This window comes from Streptopelia decaocto, assembly GCF_964273445.1.
Source record: "Streptopelia decaocto genome assembly, chromosome: 3".
Taxonomy (NCBI): domain Eukaryota; kingdom Metazoa; phylum Chordata; class Aves; order Columbiformes; family Columbidae; genus Streptopelia; species Streptopelia decaocto.
Window position 1 is genome coordinate 63517357 of NC_138656.1, and position 19612 is coordinate 63536968.

Genomic DNA, 19612 nt, shown 5'->3' on the forward strand with positions numbered 1-19612 from the left:
GTCACCAAAACTTAGGAACTCTGAGCAAATCTCTGTGGTTTTTTGCTGCAACTTTGTTTCAGTGTTCAATTGGATTTGCTTTGTAGCTTTGTTGCTTAGTGACGCTGAAGATGGGTACAGCATGAGTGCTCCAGCTTTATTTTGAAAGCACAGCAGAGGACATGGAACTGCACTGAACTGTGAGATAGGGATGTGTGAATGAGTCCTCACATCGCATAAACGCTTCAGAAGGGCTCAGAAAAATCCACATCACTTTTGAGAGAGCTGTTGGTTTGTAGCAAGGAGAATGCCTGCGGTTTAAGTAATTTCACTGGTCCCTTGGTACACAGCAACATTAAACATGCATGCTTAAAGCATCCTTCTTGTATTTTCAGCATTTACATAGCAGGATCTAAGGTAGGAAGATACACTGAGACCACAGAACAGATCATTTTGATTTGCAAGGAGTTACTATTATAATATGTGTTGCCATCCACATATTCCATTTATTATTAATCAGTGTGAATTTAAAGGTCTTGGGAGCAGGGATACTGCCTCTTCTTTTACATTTGTACAGAATGTGCTGGTTTCTTCATGCTACCTTAATCCAGAAAAGTATCGTTCAGATGAGTGTTCAACATAATCTATCCTGTATAAGTAATTACAACATCTCTCTAGAAGGGACTGTGTCATGGGAGAAAGAAACAATTTTGGCAGGTTTGAACCACATTTCTACATTAGTGACTAACTACGAAGATGGTTCTGTTCCTTTATCAAATATTTAACCACTTGGTAAAAAATGTATTAAAAAAAAAAAATCAAATAATTCCTTCCATCTGCTAAGGGTGGGAGCTTTTTGCTTTTTTTTTGAGAAAGACATACATTGTGGAATGGTATTTGCTGTACAGCTCTTGGTCTGAAATGTTTGTGAAAGTAAGAGAGGACTAATATGAAGACATTTCACCGTGTTGCTCTTGTATGTGAGGCCTGGTGACTTGTTTGTTTGACTGATGATGCCTTTCAGTTAAACATTAAGGAAAAAATTTAGTTGTCTAAACACGGGCCATCTGAAGTGCCTTGAATATGTTTGCAGCTTGGACCATCAAGAGACCTGTGCCCTCCTGTAGCCGAAACTGAGGGGCAGGTGGGACGGCAGGAACAGCTCTGGACACTTGTGTTTAGGCAACGGAATCGTGCCACAAATCTTGCTGAGGTGTTTCTAAGGCGATGAAAACTCTGCCCTGGTGACTTCAGCAGTGTTATTTGTGTAGACTTGCTTACTCTAATAAAAGTGAGAGAGATTACACTCTGATTCTAAGGGATTGTTAATTGAACAGGTATCTTTGTTTTTTATTTATGCACTAGATCGTGGATTAAAATTTTCAGTAAATGTGCAAGAGGTGACTTTTAAAATACCATGAGAATTTTGGGAAGGGGAAGAAATACACAAAGGCAAGAAAAACATTGATAGAAAATTCATTACTGTTTGCCTCATGATTGAAGGGATGCTATAATTAATGCAACATTTTTAAATGAAATAGCCTTCCCCCAAAATAACCTATATAGGAAAAATGGCATTTTGACTTTGTGATGTTCACACAGTATCCGTTATGAATGCTCATAAAATCTTCACCTTTTTCTTCCAGAAGTAAAAATGATACCGTGATCATGAAGAACTGTAATCATTCCAAGTCATCACTACTCTACCGAATTCACCGAGCCTAGCGATGATGACCATATGTTCAAGACTTAAATGCCAATACCAAACTCCATTTTAACACCTTTGGTCTATATTCCCTTACAATCTTTCTTGTTTATTTTTTATAACCACTTCTTAACAGTCTTAAATTTTTTTAAAATGAAGTTTTAGAGGGTATGATCTTCTTTCGCACACATACTTGCATTTTTGAAGCTGATTCTTAATTATATGACAGTGAACCAAAAAGTCTGGAAAGCATTGTTCACTGGAGCAGGTAGTAATTGTGCAGGAAGGGGGATCTTAACTAATTTAGATATAGTTTTTCCAAATATTTCAAGTGAAATATCTTACTGGAGTAATTTACAGATTTTTTTTTTCCAGATTATTCAGGTAAATATATGTATCACATAACAAAGATTTTTATAAAAATACAGCATTTCCTAAAATTTGAAAAACTATATTTCTTTGAATAAATTTTATACTGCTATCTCTGTAACTCTTTCTGCTCTAAGGTTCTCCTCTCTGTGGAGCAGAGATGGTGTGGCATCTATAGAGGAGAAGGAGTTGCAGACACATTTGTTCTGACTGAGCACTGTGTTCTTTTTGCACTTTGGTGCCAACACAATTTTTTGCAGACGTTTTGCTGTCTGCAGCATTCCAGATAAGGAAAGAAGGAAGAACAAAGTATCTTTCCCTTCTTCCAACAAGAGGTGATCTAGGCAGCTTAAAACCTTAGTGCTTTTTTTCTTACTGTGTCCAAACTTCAACACTTCCATTATTTGAATACATGTGTAGAATGCGTGCTTTCTATTAAACCTCACTGTCTCCATGTTAGAACTGACATTTCTTGAGAGGGTATACGTTTAAGATGCTTCATCTAATGGTTAACGCAGGTTTTTAGCATAGTGAGTAAAAGCGTACAATGGACTTTGTTCATAAAGTAGCAAGACAGTACCATTATTTGAGACTGCCATTGAGAAAACCTGTTAATTATTTTGAATTTTATTTTTATTTTGTTCTTGCAGGGGGGTTGTTTGGGGTTTTTTGTTGTTTTGTTTTGGGTTTTTTTGCTGTTGACTCTGTGTATAGTTAAAATGCCAAATTAGATCTATAGCAGCTTGAAGTTGTATTAAGTGATATTTTGCTTTCTGTAATTCTGCTATAAAATAAAGTTGTTTATTCTCTGTATGACTTTTGACACTCAGACATGAACTTGGAAGATATTTAAAGTGAGCAAGTCAGTTATGAGACCTGCGATTCTAGAGGCCATGGAACTTTGAAAAGTAGGGATTAGTACAAGTAGTCCCCATTTTTCCAGAACAGTGGCAGAATTGCCTGGATCCTAATACTGTTACTAAAGTATCAGTGTTTTTTAGACCTCTTCTGATAAGCATACTGGTTTGTGTTGTTCAGAGGAGAGATCTTCAGATGCCAAAAAAAAGATGAGATTTGGACAGCACAGCACAAGATAAAATGCCACTCAGCCTGCAAGTGGTTCTACAGAGTTCATTGAGTTGGGATGCACTATGATCTTCAAGTAACAAAACAATCTGTAACATTTCTCAGTACATTCTTTTCACTTCTGAGCAATATATTTTTGGTGCTATTCTCAGTTTAGATTGCTGCCATCTGTCTGCATGCTTGCTTAACTGTTAGTGTTGGCTTCATCCACTTTGGATAACGTAACAGTAACCAAGATGTTGATTCATATATGCATATAGGTTTTTTCAGTTACATCCCACCTTACTCTGAAAAATAGCAGATAAAATTCTGACCTGCTTTTCTTCAAAAACAGAGGCATTCTGCCTTTCTGAAAGGGAAGAGAAACCCACCTGGCCTCATAACATAAGGACACTACCACAGCTCTGTGCAGGGGGAGGGAGGTTGTCAAGGAACTGGCAGGTTTGGCATATGTAAGTGGAGGTCAAAATGGAGATGTATGCATTTAAGGGAATGTCTTAATGGATTTTTCTTACCAAAGTGTATAAGAAAAAGTTTTATAAAATCATTGAGGTTTTTTTGATGTGTATTATTAGTTGTAGAACTTATTAGTTGCAGAACTTGTTTGGTGGGTGGAAAGCATATTACTCAATTCCTTATTGACTTGGATCTTTCTGATCTGTTAGACACTAGATCAATATTGTTTTCTATTGCAATTGTATTTAATCCTTAGCGCAACAAATGTAATATTCTTGAAAACAATATTACTTTCCTCAATAGCTGTATTTCTTCAAATAGTGATCAGAACATGTTGTCAAGGAAAAGTTAATAGTGCTTTCAGGTCAGGTCAGCATAGCTTGTGCTATCCCCTCTGTTAATTAAACATGTACTAATTAAACATGCAGAAAAACTTCAGCCCTGAGTGTGATTCTAGAATATTGTGCAAGTCTGAGTCTTCATTGTTACTTTTTTAGTACATCTGTAGCAAAAACTGTAACATGCAACAAAAGAAATTGTTCTTGAGGCACTTCACGAGCTGGTTTTGTAATACATAGGTAATTTCAAATGCAATTATGGGCCTATTTAATAAGAAGGTATTTCAGTACCTGATTCTGCTTAAGTATGGGGAAAAGTGAGTTGTAGATCCTGCACAAAAATATTTTACAGAGCTTTTTTTTGTAATCATGATCATCTAAGGGTTCATAATGTTGGAATTGTTTTACAGTTTGTTTCCTAGATGAAGGTTTCATAGAGGACAAGCAAACAGCTATTGTGACAGACTGTTTTTAAAAGAAAATAAAAAAAGGATTGCCCAAAGCGATAAGGAACTACAATACAAGGTGTTTCTTGAAGTATTCTCCTGTTTGACAACTTGAGCTGAATAGAAACTTTCAGTTTGGCCACAGAATAGATCAATAGATGGAATAAAAGAAATACTGTAACAGAAGTCAGAGTTTGTGAGATTTGATAGTGATCCCAACAACAACTAACTGTACCTTTGGCCAGGGTGCAGTGGGAGCGTCTCATTTTCTAGCCAGCTGTGGAAGTGGGCTACTGGGAGCAGCTGATGTTCCACGCTATTGGCCTGACAGTGTGAAACTGTTTTGATTTTCAGGCTGCTCAGTTGTTTGGGGTTTTTTTTTTTGTACTGCACTTGAAAAAGATACTTGGATTAGTAATATTAATACAAGTTACAAGTTAGAAGTGTTAGTAATGCTGCTAATGCCTGTAGTGTTAATGTACTGCATGAAGGAAATCTTACAAGAGTGTTTGGAGGTAAGTGTATGCAAGTGGCTGGACTGGGCCAGGCTAAATGACTGACACTGCCTGAATCCTGTCTCTGGCTGAGGCTACTGATGGCTGCTTGGGATGTGTGTAAGAGTAAGTGCTGTACTAGAAAGCAGTACTTTCCCAAACATTCTTCCAGCTTTCAGCAATTTTCAAAGACTTACTGGTCTGTCAGTCTTTCATATTTATCTGCCTCAGTGGATCCTTGTTCTATACATTTGCTAATTGCTTTCTAAAAAATTCCCCTGGCAGGCATTTTCAACACCTCCTTTAATTTCTTTTGAACCTGCTTCTGCCAGCTTCTTGTGGTAGCACCACTGCAGATACAAGAGACCCCTAACAGGCATTCCTTCTCTTCAGTCATCCCCCAGCCAAAAGCTCTTCCACAATTCTTTATTATTATCACCTTTCTCTGTGCCTTTCCAACTTAAATGTTTGAGACTTTAAATTCTGTGTTGGGAAGTGAAGATGATGTTAGAGTCTCGAATATCAGATACTCGTACATGTTAGCAGTTACAGCTCAATAAGCAGTTGTGTCAAAGGCATCCAGTGTTTATCTGTTATAATTTTTATCTAGTATCTATATAGCATTCTCTTCAATAGCCATACCACCATTTTACAGTGAAGTGCTGTTTAAAAATTATCTCATTTTTCAGCCCTTTAAATCTCTCTATTCTTAGTTTGTGAAATCAACAAAATGTCATGTTGTGTTAAGGCTTGCTAAACTTCAGTTCTGTGTCTTTACATGTGGTGGGGGAAGTGGTGTTTGGAATTGGGGGGGAGGGTGTGTTACAATTCCTGTAACCTCTGATCAGTATCCACAATCACTGCTTTTCTATTGGCAGCATCTTTCTTACATGTAAAAAGTCAATTATTTGCAGCAGCTGTCTCAACTTCCCTGCAAAGGATTGTGTAGACTGTAGTTAATAAGAGAAAAATATTTATTCTAGAGGGTATTTAAGGGTTTTATTGAAAGATACTAATGTCACAGAAGTTTACTCAGGTAAACAATAGTTCCACTGGTGTGGCTGAAAAATAGTCTCTTTTTACTTCAAAGCTGCTGGTCCTCTTAGAAATCAAAAAATTGTTATTTAAGGATTATGTAGGGAAAGAGGAAGTGTTCTGTACTTCAGGATATTGTATCACTCGGCAGTATGTCCTGTGTGTTGCAAGGATCTCTACCAGCTGCTTCTGAGGAAATTCTTGGACACTTAAATACCAAATGATGAAATCACACCTCTGGAGCGGGACAGAGCAGGGTCATGGCAGGAGGCCAGTAGGTTTATTGATTACAGATAAACTCATCGATTACAGATCATGTTTTTTTCTAGGTGACACAGCTGTAAGCAGAGTGGGATCATTAGAATCAAACTTTCAGATCTCTCTCCTTAGACACCACCTTATACTTTACTCCAACTTTTAGATCTTTTCTATTTGTGGTGTGTTTGATCTTCAACATTACATCCTATGGGAACACTGGCACTCAAAAAACCCACATTATTTGTGTAATCAGGAGAATAAACCTTTTTATCTCCGTATGACTTAAGACCCTTTTTCTTAACAATCTTTATCTATTACTTCTAGTTTCTTCATCGGTGTCACATAAGTATTCATAAATACACTTCTGACACTGCGTAATATGTGTCTTGTTACTTTTTTGGTGAACTTTAAATACTTTACATAATGACATAAATCTAAGCTTAGAAGCATTAAAAATGAAACAAAGCATCACATTCTTTTCCATCATCACTCCTTTCCTGGTATCATGATGGATCTTTTGATGACAACAGTATTATTTTGTTTGTTTAGTGTCAGAGTGGAGTTCACTTGAGGTAGGAGTAGGCCAATACTAAGAACTTTTGAGACTCCCTCTGGATGCACAAAGTACAAAGAAACTGCATGCTACTTTGGCAAGGCAATGCCAGGCAATGTGAAAGTCCAGGTATGAGAGGGAGTAAGGGAGCTGGGGCTCCCCAGTGTCCCGAGTAACCATGAATGTAAGGTCTTCTCAAGAGCTGGGTGATAAGGACCTATCATAATTTCCCATTTGAAAGCTGCCTTTGAAGTACTACTTTCCTTTTGCTTTCTGAAATGCATCATGTTTGTTTCTAGTCAAATGATACTTGTGGTGTGAGGTTTAAGGACAAAAGGAGTGTACACTTTGCTCTTACTGGGAAGAACAAGTTTATGCAAAGAGCAAAATCAGAAGAAAAATATCTTTTTCCTTTTGTTTGCAAGATACTTGGAAAGTACTTTGGCATGATCACAGGTGGAACATATTTACTCTTTCTATACAAATGTACAGCTGACTCTTTCCATATAATAAATAATTGGCTCTTCGTCTGTTCAGTGCAATGTGTCCTATGTTACTTGCACAGAGTCATAGCATCATGGAATGGTTTGGAAGGGACTAGAAAGGTCCTCAAGTCCAACCTGCCCACAATGAACAGGGACATCTTCAACTGGATCAGGTTGCTCAGAGCCCCATCCAGCCTGGCCTTGAATGTCTCCAGAGATGGGGTATCTACCACCTCTCTGAGCAACCTGTGACAGAATTTTACCACCCTCATTATAAAAATGTCTTGCTCATGTCTAGCCTGAATCTCTCCTCCTTTAGTTTAAAACCATTACCTATTGTTCTGTCAGAACAGGCACTGCTAAAAAGTTTATCCCCCTCTTTCTTATAGACCCCTTTTAAGCACTGAAAGGCCGCAATAAGGTGTCTGTGAAGCCTTCTCCGGGCTGAACAACCCCAACTCTCTCAGCCTTTTCTCATAGGAGAGCTGTTCCAGCCTTCTGATCATTTTTGGGGCCCTCTCTGGACTTTCCCCAACAGGTCCTTCTTATGTTGGAGGCCCTGGAGCTAGACACAGTACTCCAGGTGGGGTCTCACCAGAGCAGAACAGAGGGCCAGAATCACCTCCCTTGACCTGCTAGTCATGTGATGCAGCCCAGGATACAGTTGGCTCTCTGGGCTGAGGGCACACATTGCAAGGTCATGTCCAATATTTCATCCACCAGTACCCCAAAGTCCTTCCCCACAGGGCTGCTCTCAATCCCTTCATGCCCCAGCCTGTATTGATACTGGGGGTTGCCCTGACTCAGGTGCGGGACCTTGCACTTGGCCTTGTTGAACCCCATGAGGTTTGCATGGGCCCACTTCTCAAGCTTGTCCAGGTCCCTCTGGATGGCATCCCATCCCTCAGGCATGTCAACTGCACCACTCAGCTTGGTGTCACCTGCAGACTTACTGAGGATCCCCCTGTCTATGTCTATACAGATGCAAACCAGTGTGATGAATTATATGTTTTTAAAAATAGGATGATATTAAAGTATGTTAGAGGACTGTTATATATTAAAGGTACTTGATGTTTGACTCCTGTTATCTTCTCCTAGACTTTGATAAATTACAGGGATTCTTAAACCTGTGGTCATGGCCTCATTAGTGTTCTCATAAAATGAATCAAAGGAGTTATTAAAAGTTTATGAGAACTGAAATTGTGCAAAGCCACACATAATCTCAGACAAGGCATTATCCACTCCGTTCTTGCAGGGTGGGTAATGACAAACAGCTGTAATGAAAGGTAATTGCAGACAGCAGTTGCTAGCAGATAGGGACAGTAGATATCAGGGACACTAATGATAGTGACTTGTCATTCTTCATCAGCTTGGGTTTAAACTTGAGCATCAGAAACACAGAAGCCAAAAGGCAATAGTGCTTTCAAACAGTGTGAGTTGCGTTTTTGTGGGCCATCTGCCACAGCTGATCTGAGATGCATTAAATAATAGGGGGAAAAAAACAGGGTTTTTTGTGTGTAACATGACACACACAAAGATTTCATGCTTACATTTTTTTTAATTTGAAAAACCATCTGTTTGTCCTTAAACTAGAATAATAATTGCTTTACAGAGTACTGATCTAGTGGTTTTATGGTTTCAAAATTCGACACGGTGAGTCCGCAGACAGAAATCCTTTTGTTTCCTAGCGCTGTTATGTTTTGCTTCCAGATTCTATGGAAACCATACTTCACAAAACGTACCATCTTTCCCAAAGTGTACAAACTAATAAAAAAAGTCAGTTCTTCTTCATCACCTTTCTCATTTTCCTAGATACTGGTGCTTGATATGAACTTTCTATTTATGTATCTTCAATTTAATGAGGCTGCCTTCCCTGTATATGCCAGCTCAGCTCTCTCAGGAGCTTGTTACAGGGCTTTCTTCTCAGTGGGCTAAGGAAGGGCTAGTGAGCGAGGTGTTTTCCCTCCCCCCCCAAATTCTGTGTCATGTAAGGGAACTGATACAGGACATTGCAGGTGGTCTCTGGTGTCCAGTATGTCGCATGAAGTACTTCTTACTTGGCCTCATGTGAGAAAGCAAAACTATTACAAGACCTTTTTGAATGGCAGCAGCTGTTTCCTTTGTATGACACAGCACTGATTCTTCTCTCCATTTTGTTTTCCTCTGTGGTATTTATCTACAGCTAGTTATTTTTAAACCTGCAGAGCTGAGCACTTAATACAAGTTTAAGTTTGTTTCCTGAGATGTGAGACTCCCTTGAATGTCTTGAGTTCTTGCATTTGTTCTCTTTCTTCCCAGATCTCCTGGGTTTCTGCCACTGGCTATAGTAATTCAGGATGACCTCTTCGGTGTCTTCTGCCATGGCCAGTTCCTCATCAACTGAAAAATAAAACAAAACCCACAAAATTGCATAAGAATGCACTCATTTCCCATGGTGAATTTTTATAAATAAAAGGAGGTGGCACATAAGTACCAGTTTGCCCATGCTCCTGGAAGAAAGTCTTCTGAGTGTGAGAAAAGGACTGGGCCTGTGCCCAGTGAAGCACTGACACAAACTATTGACAGCAACAGAAATACTCTATTCTCATTTGCCTCCACCAGCTTTCAATCAGAATAAAATCCTTAAACAACAGCAAGAAGAGCAGTTAGCTTGTAGTGGCAGTTTGCCTTCTCCTTTACTGTGGCAGCGCCATGAGAGTCTCAGATTGTCCTGATCCCAATGCCACCTGTGGTACTAACAGAACAGAAAAACTCTCTCTGCCACTGTAGCCTGTCATCTTCAGAACAGGATAGTGTTGTCAGAGGCCTGGACAATATTTGGAGTGTGATGGGAGAAGAGAGAAGGAAAAAAAAAAAAGGGCAAAAGAAAATAAAAAAGCTCCGTTAGTATAAAACACTTTGTCACAGGATATTTGCTTCCCTTGTCATTGCTAGTTGTTAACGAGAAAGGTATGCTGTTTTGTTTGATGGGTTTAGTTTTATTTTTAAGGAATCTGAAGGGATGATACTAAGGTGGAGTTTAGTATATTTACATGGAGCCTCTCTCTTGCTGCACAGAGAAAAAATGTAATGCTTATTTGACAATGAAACAAGGCAGATTTGCTTTTAGTAATGCAAATTTGTTTGTTTGTTTTAAAGCGATCCAAAGAAATTGTCACTGGCACCTAAAGCCTGCTGAATTTCTGAGGTTTTGTCAGAGAGGAAGCGTGCACATTTAAATGAGTCTGTTCTCAGACTTATCTATGGTTAGTTGTTTTGCTCACCTGATGGTCACAAGCTGAAGCTGGCCCCTCTTGCCTGTGCAGAGAGCTGCTCCTAGTGATTTGTGTGAGTTGACTGGAGCCCTAAGTGATAGTTTGGACTCTGGCAGTCTCAGATCAAGCAAAAGAAGTGCTTGGAGGTAGAGCTGGAACTGCAATGCCCAAAATATTAAGCAGACAGGAATTCGTCTCACATGGTCTTGAGAATCCCAGCCAGAACACCTGTGAGCTGCAAATTGAGAATCTCTTTCCCTGGGGCACTGAACAGCCAGGTGATTCCTTTCAAGCATCCTTCTCAGTTATGAAAGGCACAGGTACAGAAGCAATATTCTTTTGGCAAATTGGTCTGCCAACTACTTCATTTCCCTCTCTCTTAAAGCCTTGATTGCTAATCTCAGAAAATTTAGGAAATCATTACTTAAGCTCACTACAAATCCAAAGTTAAAAATTCTGTGCTTTAAGAGAAGCAGAGTTTAATGTCTGGTTCTGCATATTATTTTCAGACCTGCAGAAAGTGCAACAAAGAAAGATATGGGTACAGGGAAATAGGTCAGGCCACTTGGGTTCAGCAGTTGTTCATGCAGCATGAATGTGAACATCTGTAGGGTTTTTCAGATGGGCTCTTTTGGCTTAAGGGAAGCTGGAATAGGAAAGCCAGAGCATCACCACGTAAGAATGAGTCAGTAGTATTTCAGTATTATTTCATAATAATAATGTCTAACTACCACAGATGGACACAGAGATGACTATTGCTCGAAGGGAGAATCCTCACTTTTATCCAAACTCCAAAGCAATAATTCTGTTAACTTTCATTTCAACCTTTTTTTAAGAAAGAACTCAATACTTAACCTTCCTATTCCCTCATAGATATTGAATTGTGTAATGTTCTGGCACCACACAATTTTTTGGTGGTTGTTTTCTAGTGTGTGAGAAACTGTCAGCAATTTGATCTAAGGTTAATTTATAACCGAAGGGTTTGGCATGTGGAACAGGCTTCCCTAGTTGATTAATTCAGCATCTGAAAAGCACATCTTGAACAGGAAATGTTTGAGTTTTAGCAGCCTAAAGGCATCTTGTGGTGTACGTTTGTATGCAAACAAACACCCTTCCCCTCATTCAAAGCCTTGGGTCTAAATGTCTGGAGATGTTATACAAAGTAGAGGTGAATTCATTCTACATTTCTGAGTATGTGTGACCTTTTTTACTTTTAGAATTGTGTTAAATTACCTGTTGTTCAAGATTTCAGAAGGCTGCAGGGCAGAGCAAGCTCGATGAATGTACAAATTACAGATGAACCAGCATCTAGGTAAGGGTTCTTCCACCGCCTTGCACTGGTGGTTAAATCTTGGCTTCTCCTGTTGGGCTGATGCACCTTGGGCCAGCTCTGGGTTAATGTCTCTGCTTATCTGCTGATAAGGCCTGTAGTTGCAATTGTCCTGCCTGCCCTGCCCAAGACTCTGCTTTTGAGACCATGGGTGGTCTGCTAGAGCCAAAACCTGTAGCATGTGCATTGTGACCTGTTGTCCCAGGCAGGGGGTTCACACTAAGCTGTACCAAGAAGCGTCTGAAGTTTACGGAGGAAATATAGGATATTGTTTTAGCTCCCCCAACAGTCCCTATGGAGAAAAGGTTCAAAAGGCAGCTGATTTGAGGAACAAGCTTAGTCCAGCGTCTACAAAAGCATATATTGGAAGGGCTGAAGGAAAGAAAAATTGAGGACTCTGATCTGAACGTGCGCCAGGCTGGGCTTGGCAGCTGGAGGACTGAGACAGGAGCAGCACATCTGCTGCACCTCATATTCAGCCTGCGGCTGGGACCCAGACCTGCAAGGTACGAAATGATCCCTATAAAACTGGATGGTCTGACATACAGGGGTTTCACTTCTATGAGAAACTCTGTCTGCTATGGTTGTAGCCCAGTGTCTTCTCTCTAGGACCCATCAGGCTCTGTCAGCAGCTTCATGTTGCAGTACTCAGGTACATTGCACTGATTCTGCATTTATTTGGGTGGGGCTGTTCTCGTTTTGGTTTTACTCTGAAGACAGATTTTTGAAATAAATACTGATTTTTAAATTGAAAAGGTAACATGACAAATGTGCTTTTAGGTACAAAGTAAAAGCAAATACGTATCTTTGAAAGAACACAGACACATACTCAATCATCAACGAGTTATAGGGTGTAACTGCTGTAACTTGTTTCAGTGAAGACTTGCAAGGTGAAAGGACAGAGGAAAATGACTTGCATATTAGCCAACCTACTCTCTTTGTCCATTTTGGCTTCCTCTTCTGTAGTGTGGCATGTAAAACTACGGAGTTCAATCCAAATTCTAAACAAATTCTTGTAACATTTTTCAAATAGAAAATGGTCTAAAATGCAGTACAGCTTTAGCAAATTGTTTATGATCATTGTTCTCTTCAGTTTAGTTAATGGTCCAAGCCTGATGGTAGACTGTTGAACGAGAAGTTTTGTCTGCCTACCCACTTGTTTCCCCCGAGTCCTCACTCACCTTCCGACAGTTTGATCCTGAAGTAGGCAATTAGTAGCAGCAGGAGTAAAGTCACAGGCATAAAGATCCAAGCAAAGAGAACAAATCCAGGCAACTCATTCATAAACACCAAAAAATGGTAATGCATGCTCATTTTCCTGACTGTGCTGAACAAGATCCTTCAGATCTCTAAGTGTGGACCTTATTTATCCTGGTTTCTTGCTTTTTTTCCCCTGCATTCACATCCTGCCCTTTGCTCAGGCTGTTATCTCTTTTTGGACTTTGTTTTGTTTGTGTAGGCCTGTGATTCCTAGTAGGACTGGAGTTCACTTGCAAAGTTATTCAACCACGAAGTTTAAAAGCGGAATGTAGGGCTTCGAAACCTTTGGATATGTTTGGCTGGGCAGGGCTCAATATGTAAGGCTGCTGCCTTTTGAGCAACATGGGTTCTGTCATCTGCTAATGTTGTACAGGGCATTCTGAATAATAAGCACCTTCTTTCTAGTTATATTACTAATTTCACAATAGATGTAAAATGTTCACGCAGGGTGAAGACCCTGTTATACAATCAAGTTGAGCACACAAGCATACGTGTGGTCTCTGCTCTGAAGACTTTTCAGATCAGACCATTGAGGCAAGCAGTGGATGCTGTACCAATGGCATTTTTTCCCAAAGAGCAGCAGCACAACAGTGAAATTTAGGAAGGTTTATTTTTTTAGTGAGGTTGAAAATATGTGATTTTGTTGGCCAGATGTGCTGAAGAATTGAAGAACCTTTAAAACGTTCAAGCGAGTATATTCTGTCTGGTGTGTTTTCCGATCTGGTCACCAGCCTGTGGCACAACTGTGTCTAGGATACATTGATTGGATGGTTTAAAAGTAAGATTAGGCATTATATAGCCCTTCCCTACACCTTCAGGTTTCTAAAAACATCTGGTGAGTAGACTTGACATCTTGGGAGTGTTACTGCATGCAGGTTGCATTAACTTCACTTGGGGCCAATGCAGAATCTTGCTGTTTGACCTGCCTGTGTGCTTTTATTCTAGCAAAGACATGCTTCAGGTTGCTGGAGGTCAGGTTAGTCTACCTGAACGTTAAGTCTTTGGCTTATCAAATCTGATGCCTAATGAAGGCATCGGGTAACATTAAGCATTGTGGTTTTGTGGATTCAGTAGCTCATTATGACTTGGACGAAAAAAATCTGACTCATTCTATGTGCGTTTGCAAGATAGTAAGGATTTTATTTGTTAAATATCTGCCAGACCTAAAATGGGACCATGAGTGAAAACTAGTATTTTGACTGCAGTTCTCTCTGGGCATCCAGAAAGTACATACTTCAGGATTTGTTTGACTAATTGGGTAGGTGGGTAGGCTGGAGCTAATGGGACATGTGGTGGATTTGTAGATTTTCAGGGGAAAGAGGTATTTCTATCTTCAACTTGTTTTCTTTACCTTCTGTGTTTGAAAGGTAAACAACCTCATCTAATTATTTTAAGTTTGTAATTTTGTTTGAACTGTAACATATTTGGCATGAGATCCTCCCTTTGTGACAAGAAGTGATGGAGAAAATCATGTTTGCAGGCAAATTCCTCGTTTTGTTAATCATCTGCTGTTGTGATTGATAAAAGAACAAATGGAGTGTACCTTATTTCTTGCTTGTATTCATTTGGCTTCAGCTTCTTGCCATTACATCTCATTCTGCCTTATCCCACTAGATATTTGACCTCATTCACAAAGTGCTTTATGATCTACTGATTGAAAGCATGGATTAAAACCCAGGTGGTGAGGTTATTAATATTATTATAGGCCCATCTGTTGCCAGATAATTCTTTCCTTGCATAGATACCTGTCAGCTGTGATCAATAAATTCCTTAAACTTCTTTTTTTGCACATAAAAAGTTAGTTCAGATTATTTTTTTTTTTTATGCTATCATGAATGTCAGTGTTCCAGTCTGCAGAACAGGTGCAATGTTTTGATGCACCGTCTTCTAAAGGTTTTTAATAATTCCTTCACAACTGGTGTTCTTAAAAAAAAATCTCAAACAATTGGATACTCGATCTGCAAGAGTAAAGTCTGTGACCAGATTCCAAGCACTGTGACATTACAAAATGAGCCAGGGGAGTATTTCTCTTTGAGACGTGTGCATGCCTCACAGTGATGTTAATGGGAACTAAATACCTGCATACAAGGGCAAAACAGTCACTTGGATTTTTTAATTGGTTTTCCTTGCGCACTTGAGATATTAGTTCTTGCTGTCAAGTGCGAGTCAGGGGAGAGGATGAAGTGTGTCGCTGCCTTGCTTGTCACACCTGGCTGTCGTGCGGCCAGACAGCTGATGGACGTCAGGCAGACAGATTGAACGTGGTTCACTTCTGGCCAGGAAGAATAAGAAAACTCTTCAACCTCCACATTTGTACAATCTCCTTGTGAAATGGCAGGTGTCAGCTCTGAGCACAGGCAGGTACACGAGGAACAAAACTTGGCTGATGGCTGTTCAGTGCGGCAGGCATGTGAAGCAGGTTTCCATATTGAAGCAGGAAGAATGCAGGTGGAAACAAGGTTAAACATATATTCGCACTGAGGGCAGTTCATACTCTACCTGGGTTGTCTGGGATGGCGGTGGGTGTGAGTAAAACTAAGGGAAGCCGGGTTTCTGTCCCCTGGCAAGCTCCAGTCTGCAGTGGCAATGCCCTGCCTGTCTCTGCTGAGCAATTGCTTCCACCACAGCCAAAAGAAAAACGGGAAATTTGGGCAAAGCATGGATTAGTAATGCAGGAACATATTGTTTCCCGGATGATCCATGAAGCTCGGGTGTATTTGGGAAAATAGATGGATTCACAAGCTTCGCAAAAATGTCACTGACTTCTCATGATTCAGAAAGAAGAAACCAATTCCTCAGCACCCCCCAGTGCTGCCAGCCCTGTGGCACAGGTTGGACCTGCCAAAAGCTCCCTTGCTGGCTCATGGGAAATCAGGCTGTTTCAAAATCTCCCTGTTGGCTTGAATCAGAAACTTAATTTCCTGTGAAATAGAATTTAAGGAACATTAATTTTAAAGCCACTAAAGCTCTTATTTCAGCTATATCATTTTGATTATTTACATAAAATATGAACACAAATGAGTTCATTCAAAATTCAAATTACTTCTATTTCCAAAACCTGCCAACTAACATTAGAAATGGTGAATATCACGCCTACTTTGTTGGAAAGAATTGCTTCTGATTTTTTGTGTGTGTGTTAAGCAACACATTCTTGTTGAATATTTTGATTCAGTCAGAGTTTCCAAAGGAAAACTTTCTCTTAAAATTTCTAGATGGCTTTACTAAGGAATATAAAAAGAAGACTTATTGGAGGTGAGGGGAAGAAGTAAGATGCGCCTGTGAAGACTAAACTACAGTAAACAAAAAAACACCTCCGTTATTGCAGGTGTTTGAGAGCCTTTGGGGCAGTAACCCAGATGTACACATTCTGTACAGGTGAATCACCAGTGTGCCTGGCAGCAGAACTGGCAGAGGTGAGTTTTCTCAGGGAAAACACTGAAAAGGTTGCTGTAAGACTGAACTTAAAATAAAACAAACAAACAAACAAAACAATATTTCTGTAATTATGCTGGAAAGCAGGAGGTGGTTAAGTCTGGGCTCAGTAAGGACAGAGCCTTCCAGCACAGACCAGCAGGTCAGGAGCAGACTCATGTTTCTCACTGAGCCAAGGTCAAAACTTGTCCCCACAGGGATGGATATTCCCACAGGCATCCCCTAGCACAGGAGGGGTGTTGGTAATCTGGGTCCACTGTTCAGAAGACGCATTTTGAATGGAAAAAGTGCTTTGTTTTCCTGAGCGATCAAACTAAAAGGCTTCCTGAAAAGTGTAATAATTTTATTAAATGTAAATGATAAATGAGCATTTAGATCTCATCTTTCTCCTGGACCTTCTTGCTGGAACACCAAAATCCTTTATTTTCCTGTTCAATGTAAATTCAATAAAGGTCATTAGATCAGGTAGTTCGATATCTTTATTACAGGCAATTTAATTTCCTTCCATGTCCTTTGCAGAATCCAATAAATTGATTGGATTGATTTAATTGGCTGGAGCACTTCTCCTATGAAGACAGGCTGAGAGATTTGGGGTTGTTCAGCCTGGAGAAGGCTCCGGGGAGACCTTATTGCCACCTTCCAGTACCTAAAGGGGGCTACAAGAAAGCTGGAGAGGGTCTTTTTACGAAGGCATATCACAATAGGACATGGGTTGATGGCTTTAATCTGAAAGAGGGTATATTTGGATTAGCTATAAGGAAGAAATTCTTCACTATGAGGGTGGTGAGGCACTGGAACAGGCTGCCCAGAGGAGCTGTGGGTGCCCCATCCCTGGAAGTGTTCAAGGCCAGATTGGACGGGGCTCTGAGCAACCTGGTCTAGTGGAAGGTGTCCCATGGCAGGGGGAACTAGATGACTTTTTAGGTCCCTTCCAACCCCAACCATTCTATGATATATTTTTTTTTTTTAAGGCTTGTTTTCCCAAAAAGCATCTAGCCTTGTTTTGAAAACATGAAGAGATGGAGAATTGTCCCTTTCTACAGCTTTTCATGATGTAAAGCACTCACCTTGTGTCTGGTTTAGGACTTGCCACACTTCTTCTAGCCACTTGTTCTGCTTGCCCTTTCCTCAGTGGGCACTTGGTATTTTTTTCCCAATCAAAATACTTATGCCTTGCAATGCCATTTCTCAGTCTCTTTTTTGTTAAACTACACACTCTGGTCTTATAAATTCCTTATAGTAAGAAATTTTTTGGCCCATCCTTGAAACAACCTTGCAGGATTTCTCCTTGTTCTCCAGTTTTTAAAGATTTTGGAATGTGGGCATACTAGAGGCTGAATCTCATAAGTGTCACCTGTGAAATTCCTAGAGGTAATGTGTCTTTTTTCCCCTGCTTGCTGTTCTGCTGTTTACTTAGTAATTACGGGCTTGTAATCTGTGATTGCGTTCAGAGGCGCTTGCTGTGTTTTGTACCTGCTCTGGGTCTCAGTCATCTTCAGGACTGTGGATTCCTAGGACTGTCTTTAGGGATGACCTGTTAATCTTGTTCCCAGATGTAGAACGTTGCTTTGGAAATGCTGCAGTGCTTTTTCTTGTAATAAACCCAGCTTCTCACAAATGATCCAGGTCTTACAGCCTAACTGCTGTTTTCTGCTTATTACTTAGAATCAAGCCTTTGATCATCTGCACATTTTACAAGTAGTGACTTTATATAAATTTCTCCTTTGTGTGGTTTTTTTTTTTTTTTATTCTCACTCCTACTTTGTCTGTTTTCTACTTTGTTGCTTTTCTAGTATAAGTATTTGTGTCTTCATGTGGTAAATAGGTTAAAATTATTGATCCTTCTGAAAAGCTGCATAAGCTGTTTCTGGGCTTTGAGGGAAAAGTATTAGCTAGACTATTTTTAACCCAGATCTGTTTTCTGATTGAATTTATTGTGTGGGCATCCACCGGGGGTCGAGGCACAGCCTGTAAGTCGTACAGAGGTGGTGATGAGCAGCCCTTCAGGATGGAGCCCCTTCCCCGAAGTGGGGCTGCAGATAGAAGAGGTTCTGCTGCCGAATGTCCTTTCCCTCACCAGCAGCACTGCAGGCAGCGACTCCCCTGTGGATATGACTTTTAAGATCCCTGCAGCAATTCCTAATGCATTACTCGTGTGCTTTATTGATATAGAAAAGTGATTACTTTTTAATGAGCACATTGTGTGTTACTAATTCAGGTGCCTTAGGACATCTAAGTGTATTGAAGCTGTGGTTGCTTTATCAAACAAACTCGTAATCTCATTAACAAAGTAACAGCTATTTTGCATAAACCATGGTAAATAGCTTATTTGTATTCCAATTCTCTATCTGTTTGAACAATCTTTGCATTCTTATCACCTTGCATTTATTTTTCTTACCTATAACTAGGCCTGACTAGTTGAGCTTTGTTGTGAATACAATGGGTTTCTAGTCCCGTGGATATTATGCTTAAGATTTAAGAAAAATTAGCATCAGTGAAATAAAATGCTGGTTGGCCAGCTTCTAGCCCTCTTCAATACTGCTTCATTTTCAAAGTGTTTCTGTCCAGTAAAAGTTATTTAAATTTTTGTTTTGTTGTTAATCACCTGTACAGGTGAGTAATAATATACCTGTGCAGAAGCATCTGTTGGTGGTACCAGTGGATGAGCCTTCTTTCTGAGTACAAACAAAAATATTTATTGAGCAGTAACACTTCTTATACAATATTATTTAAACCATCTACGTATGGGCTGCTATGAAGAGATCTCTTGCTTCCAGTATGATTTTAAAAGAATGACCAAAAAATCCAATTGTTCCTCGTCCTTTAACCACAGCTTTTTCTATGGTGAAAGGAACTGATAGTGTCCATATTCTGTATTCATGGCTTTAGATGTGCTGCTTACAATTCTATTTTTTTTTCCCCTTTCCCAATAAAACGAGTTCATGGAATTACAGTGTTCAACCTCCCTAAAAACTCTTAGCCAACTTCAAGCACAGTTAAGAGAAAACTCAAAGCAAGATACTTACCAGTACTGTGAACTTAGCAGAACTGCAGTCAGAGCCCAAATGGAGGGACAGGAGAGCAGAGTTCAGGTCCCACATGTTCGGTCACCAACCTTGGCCCTGGTGCCCG

General features: G+C 39.9%; 1 protein-coding gene across 11 annotated transcripts in view; it reads left to right on the forward strand.

Annotated features, from left to right (window-relative positions):
* EPB41L2 (erythrocyte membrane protein band 4.1 like 2) overlaps window positions 1-2866 on the forward strand; it is a 100673-nt gene extending 97807 nt beyond the window's left edge. For all 11 annotated transcript variants that reach the window (XM_082047352.1, XM_082047353.1, XM_082047351.1 and 8 more), the window contains one exon: window positions 1626-2866. The gene's annotated coding sequence lies outside the window, so the exon portion shown is untranslated. The remainder of the gene's footprint in view (window positions 1-1625) is intronic.
* Window positions 2867-19612: the final 16746 nt, after the last annotated feature.